The sequence below is a fragment of the Hydra viridissima genome, unplaced genomic scaffold (genome assembly GCF_058129835.1).
Source record: "Hydra viridissima isolate aposymbiotic clone 2 unplaced genomic scaffold, HvirCarnegie_v1 scaffold_8, whole genome shotgun sequence".
NCBI classification, from domain to species: domain Eukaryota; kingdom Metazoa; phylum Cnidaria; class Hydrozoa; order Anthoathecata; family Hydridae; genus Hydra; species Hydra viridissima.
In genome coordinates, this window is record NW_028324307.1 from 7,323,293 (window position 1) to 7,329,986 (window position 6,694).

Consider the following 6,694-nt stretch of genomic DNA (forward strand, 5'->3'; position numbering starts at 1 on the left):
AAAAAATCAAATAACTGAGAATTATTAAAAATTTCTAAAAGGATAGTCTAAATTAAGAATTTGCTGAGTGATTAACTTAAAAAGAACGTTAGGTAAATTTTTAACAAACTTGCGTCAGTATTTGTTGCGGAAGGAGGTTTACAAGATTTTTTATTAATCGAAACATATTAAAGAACTGCTATGAGCATGTTAAGACTTATAAATTTGCCAACTCTCTTAACGGGAAGAGAGCTAGGCGAAGCAGTTTGTTTTTACGCAAACACTGACGCGCTGCCTCCACAAGGTTCGCAACATTAATCTTTAGTAGCTATCTTTTTTTTTTTTTTTTTTCTACATTCTTTATAATGTAACGTAGCTTTTATAAATTGACCATGTTGATGTTTCCTTCTTGATTAGCAAATCCGTCAACCAAATAACTGAGTATATTTTTAGAGAACTTTGCAGTTGTATGCCAAATGATGAACAAACATTTTGATGAATTTAAAAATATTTGAGTTTAATAATAAGACGTTTTCTTTATGTTAAATGTTGAGTAGGATTAACATATTAGTAATATTTTTGATTTGTACTTTGTTTTTTCGTTTTACCTTATTTATATACATATTTCTATTAAGTGAATCACTGAGATAACGGAGTAACTAAAAACAAACTTTTGTACGAATTAAAGTTATCAATTTTAATAATTATCATAATTATCATAACTTAATGATTTTATAATTATTTAATGACTTCTTTTAAAAAGTTTTTTTTTTAATTTCTCACGAACTTCTTGATTTATTGACTTCATCAACAAAAAATAAACCGGCACTAAGTCTTCATCGCCGAATCCTCAATTCAGCGCTGAATCTTCTTTTCTCTTTTCGAGTGTTTGATAGTACATCGTATCATCATAAACAATGTGGTAATGGCTAACATGTTTGCAAGCACTAAAACGAACATCAACATCTTTTAAATGTTTGTATGTGTAATCTATGAGTGAAAAATTTCTAGAGTGTATCTAATAAAGTAACTTATAATGCAATCTGTCGACGTAAAGTTTAAACTTAATTTATACCTCACACCCTGAAGAGCTCAGGTTACAAATTTTCGAAAATGCAGAAACCTTTAGTAGACTTATGCACTGGAAAAAAAAAAAATAAAAATAAAAAATCGTTCGAAAATTTTTTATTTGAAAATTGGTTTAAAGAACTTTTAGATAAAAGATAAACAAGCTTTTCGTACCCATTTACTGAAATATTGAAATACTGAGGTTGAATTGCAGGCTTTTAAAATCAATCCTTGGTTTTCTTTGAAGTCAGTGCTCGTTAAAATTGAGTTTAACTTATATTTGCATTCTTTGCACTTTCCAGAGTCTGCCTCAAGGGATTGCTCCGTTTTCGTAGCGCCACTACGAGGACCTTTCGTAGCACCACCACGAGGACCTTTAGAAAAAGTATTCCATTTATTAAGACAGAATGATGATGATGATGGTCATGATAATGTTGATTGATGTTGAATATGATGATGATGATGATAATGATGATGATGATGATGATGATGATGATGATGATGATGATGATGATGATGACGATGATGATGATGATGATGATGATGATGATGATGATGATGATGATGATGATGATGATGATGATGATGATGATGATGATGATGATGACGATAATGATGATGATGATGATGATGATGATGATGATGATGATGATGATGATGATGATGATGATGATGATGATGATGATGATGATGATGATGATGGTGATGATAATGATGATGATGATAGTAAGAAGGAAGTAGGAGGAAACACATTAACGATTTTATACTTTACCTTGTGCTTCAGATGAAACCACCATTATGAGTAACACCACTATTAAAGTATTCATGCTTTGTTTTATTTCACGTTGAAACTTTTGTGAGTAACCAGTTGGTTGTACTTTTTAAAGCAACCTACAAACATTTATTTTGAACATTAATTTTTAAACCCCCATTCATTTTATACTGTTTTAAAAATGTGACAGGAACATGATAAAGATCGTGTTTCTTTATAAGTTATGTAACAAACTGCAAATCTTTTTTTTTTTTTTTTTTAACGCATGGTGGAATTTAAATCCACGTGGGGCCACGAAATGTTAACTAAAATCAGAATTTTTAGCAAAAACAAAATTTAAAAAAGGGTAGATAGAAAATCTTGAAGCAATTATTTTCTTAAATTTTTTGTAAAACACTTTCTGATCTGGTAAACCAGTAAATCTAGCAATTATGGAAATGTAAATCATTGATCATCACAGATCATCAATATCTCGAGAAGTGTCTAGCAGTTGCCTTTATGACATTTGATTTCTCAGCTGATAAATTTTTTTTATTATCACTGTTGCCGGGATTTTTTTTCCTAATAATCTATCAAAAAAATCTACATGATCTACCTTTTACACAATCTTATTTTCTCTATGTGCATTTCGTCCAAAGCGCACAGAAGTAAATAATGTGATTAAGATCAATAATCAAAGATGAATTTACTCCTTGTTAAAACTAGTTTTATTCCATAGAATGTTGGTAACATTTAGCATTCAAAACACAAATGCTGAAATGGCAAAATTATTCTAGGAGAAAATTAATTTGACCTCGTATTTCTCGTGTTGCAGCTAAAATTCCTCTATCTAGTTGGATAGAGGAGCTCCAGCTGCACGAGGGTCATAAAATCTATTCAATGATATTTAAACAAAACATAGCAGGAGCTACGTAGTAGCTATATGAAATATATATAATAGCTATATGAAATATAGCTATATAATATGTATTATATTACAAAGCTATGTCATATTACATTAGATGTAGTTACATATATACACATTATTTGTAACTAGACATAATTATATTTGCTTAATCCTATTTTTAACATTTAATCTTATTTGAAGTATTTTAGTCTTAATACTAAAATGAGTATTGTAAATTAGAAAAAATAAAGGATTAAAAAAACTTAAAGGAAAAAATGTTTGTTTGTTTTTTTTTTTTTGTTCTTATTTTCTTTTTTTTTTTTGAAAATATTTTTTTTAGAGAAACCTCGTGGAAACGCAGTTTGAAAATAGAAAAACAGCTATCAGCGTTTATTACTCATAAGAATAAACCAAAGCGTGACGCTCTTGATTTTTAGAAAAGTCAGGAAATATCAAACTGAACACATTTCACGCAGTAAATCTTTTCCATCACCGTCATTTCAAATTTTGTCCTCATTTCCATAAATTTGATTGAACCAGTTTTGATCGGCTAAATACAAATAAACAAAACGTTCAAATTCCTTGCAAATGCGTAAAAAAATCATTCATATGCTTACTTTTTCTAAACCATTTAATATGCAAGGTAGTAGAATTTTGTTGCATTTGTCAACAGCCCTAAATATTTTCTGTTTTTTTTATTAATAATCACAAAATTGTTGAAAGGGTGAAGATTTTTTAGATGTTTTAACTTTTTTATTTTTCTGTAGCCTCATTAACAAAGTGGAAAGAAAAACAAATCAAATTAAAAAACATTTGAAACAACAGCAATTCATTAAAAATGATTTCTCCTCTCAGTATGAATTATGCGTTGTCTCTTTGTGTCTCCTTAAAATGCATCGATATCCACAAAAACTTTGCTAACCTTTTAAAATAGATTTTAATACTTTGATTTTAAGTTATCAACAAAAGAAATGTCCGTTATTTTGGGTAGTAAATGTAAAAAAGTTTTCATTCAGTTTTAGTATTCGCAATATAACCCTTTATAAGAACATCTGCTATGCGTGATATTTTATAATTGAAAAACTACTTTTGACAATAGAATTGTGGGACAATAGAATGGTAGAGGGGAACAAATAAACTTTTGAACCTTTTGATAAACCTTTTTATAAATCTTTGAACCCTTGATAAACCTTTTGAGATTCAAACTGAACTATTACACTTTTTACAATAGATTTACCATCATACCGTCCATTTTGTACCAACTATCGAAGCGTTTTATATTTTAAATATAATAACAACATGGGGAAAAAAACACTATAAAGCTGCATTATATAAAAATTGTGGCCATCTTTGTATAAACTCCAGGCAATAAATACAACTCTAAGTAAAGATTGTTTGGACATACGAAATCAATATGTTCTAAAATGATATACAACAACACCAATAAGCGTGTTGCTTGAATAAATTCTCCATCTATGTTTGAACGCTCCGTCCGTATTTGTAAATATTCGACATAGCTTATGATTAATATGCTGCCATGCACCAAAGTTTTCCTCTAAAATTAAAAAAAAAATTATTATATATGTTAAAAAATACATTTTATGCATATATGTTTGTGTGTGTGGTGTGTGTGTGTGTGTGTATGTGCATGTGTGTGTTCTGTTGATGAAACGTTTTATTGTTAAAATAACAAATTGGAGCTAAAGAAATAGCTTGTGTCTCCCTTATTCAAGATAAATTGTTACACTAAAAAAATTAAGGTATTTGACAGAACTATGTTTTCAAACAGGCGAAAAATAAGTACACAGGTAAAAAGATTGTGATACAAAAAACTTTTTTGTAACAACTTTTTTTAAATACTGGTCATAAGAAATTATTGTTTAACAAACTAATTGCTTTACTTTGTATATAAAGGATATATTTTTTAAAAAAATATATACACTTGATACCTAAATTATAATTTATGCCTAGCTGATGTACCTAGCTGATATACCTAGCTAATATAGCTAATATAAGTTATTTAGCTAATATAGGTTATTTAGCTAATATAGGTTATGATTAAAATGTATACTTATGGTTAGTAGCCATGTTGCACCTGGTTGTAACTGGGTACAAAAGTACTATAAAAATTTTAAAAATTGAAAATAGTCATTTTTTGAAATCAGATTTAAATATTTAAAAAATGAAATAGGTACTGTTTATGAAAAATTAGCTTTTAATCAAATAATATAATTTGCATCATAAAACAAAAAAATAACAAAGGTTTTAATGCATCACAACCATTTACCTTTTATGGTAACAACATGTGTTGCGGCCATAAAAACCAAATGGCTATAAATTAAAATACTGACCAAATTTGGCTTTATAACTATTAAAATTGTCATTGATCACAATATATCTATTCTATGACGACATTCACGTTAAGAAGATTATTAAAAATAATATTAACTCTATTAAAATTAAGTTTTATATTTTTCAGAGCCAGTTTTAAAAATAGTTACAAAACTTGAGGAGCTTTTCATCGTCTTTTCACTAAAGTTTAAAACCTTCATAGTAGGTTATAGAACGCTCTTGCTAGAATGTGTAATATTACATTATACATCACACGTCAGAATTTACATCCAGTAACAAGGAGCAAAACTTTGTACAAGGGTTTTTTTAATGAAACAAAAAATTGCAGATTTTTCGAAAGTCTATGTTGGCTCAAAATCTGAAAGAATTTCAGATTTTTGATCCTAAATTATGAAAGATTTTCACCATTTTAATCCTAAATTATGAAAGATTTTCACCATTTTAATCCTAAATTATGAAAGATTTTGATCATTTTAATCCTAATTATGAAAGATTTCGCAGAAACATAATCAAAAAGAAAATATCAAAAGTGTTTACAAATACTTCCAAGAAGTGACATTTGGTTATCATGAGTTTCTCGAATAAATATTTTCGGATGTTTTTCACTATTAGTAATTGAATTTGTCAACCAAAAAGATAAAGATAACAATTTTCTATATAAACTCTTCCCATTAGTTTTTCGTTTAGTTCACACAGTGTGATCAGAGCTTTAAATTTTTCACTAAAGTAATGTTTTTTAAATATAGAACTACAAAAAGATGGTCCTGGTTTTAGATGAAAAATAAGCACTTTATGGAAAACAATTGACTATACTCTTTGCTCTAACTCTTGTTTTGATTTGCATATTATTATAATACAAAGATAGAAATATATAAAGTATACATAGATATAAATATATATAAACATAATATCTACCACGAGAAAAGCGTATGAACAGAAGCAACACTTTTAGTAAAAATTGATTGCTATATATGTTCACTTGGATAAATTTGAAATTTTTTCAGTTTTCAAAATCAATTGTAAAATTAATTTTTTACTGAGAATGTTGTATTAGTGTTTTTTTACTTTATTTACTTATTATATTATATATTATATATATTATTTTTTTTACTTTATTTACTGAGAATGTTTTGTTTGCTGAGAATGTTGTATTTGTTCGTACGACTCTGTTTCTTAGCAACGGTAGAATTTATTTCCGTACCTTTAAATCCTAAAATATTTCGGCTCTCTGTTCCTTTAATGACTGAGTAGCTCGCTGATGTAAAGTAAATAATGACTCCAAAATGCGCCTAAACACATATATTCTAAAGTACTTCTGTGAGGATTGCTGTGTTTTGCGACAGTGCGTCTCCTCTTCGGGAACTCAATTGCTGCCCTTTACAAACTTTTACATTGTTTACAAACTTTTACATTGTTTCATTTTGACAATTTTTTTGATTTCACTTCTTATGTTAATTTAAATAGAAATGAGTAAGAAAATAAAAAAATTTAAAATATTTTCTGCCAACAAAAGTCAGTAAAACATGTAAACGTGTGGAATAGCACGATTTACGATGTACACGATTTAGCATGTTTTTGTTATGATTGAAACGCAAACAATGTCATTCGTTTCTACTGTTTTACTCATATCGTGTGCT

General features: G+C 28.1%; 1 long non-coding RNA gene across 1 annotated transcript; it reads right to left on the bottom strand.

Moving 5' to 3' along the window:
- Positions 1–4,028: 4,028 nt before the first annotated feature.
- Positions 4,029–6,569, bottom strand: LOC149884809 (uncharacterized). The gene is made up of 2 exons (XR_016455100.1): positions 6,259–6,569; positions 4,029–4,260 (listed from the first exon to the last, which is right to left on the bottom strand). It is a non-coding gene; the product is annotated as an uncharacterized LOC149884809 (long non-coding RNA).
- Between the last annotated feature and the right edge of the window lie 125 nt (positions 6,570–6,694).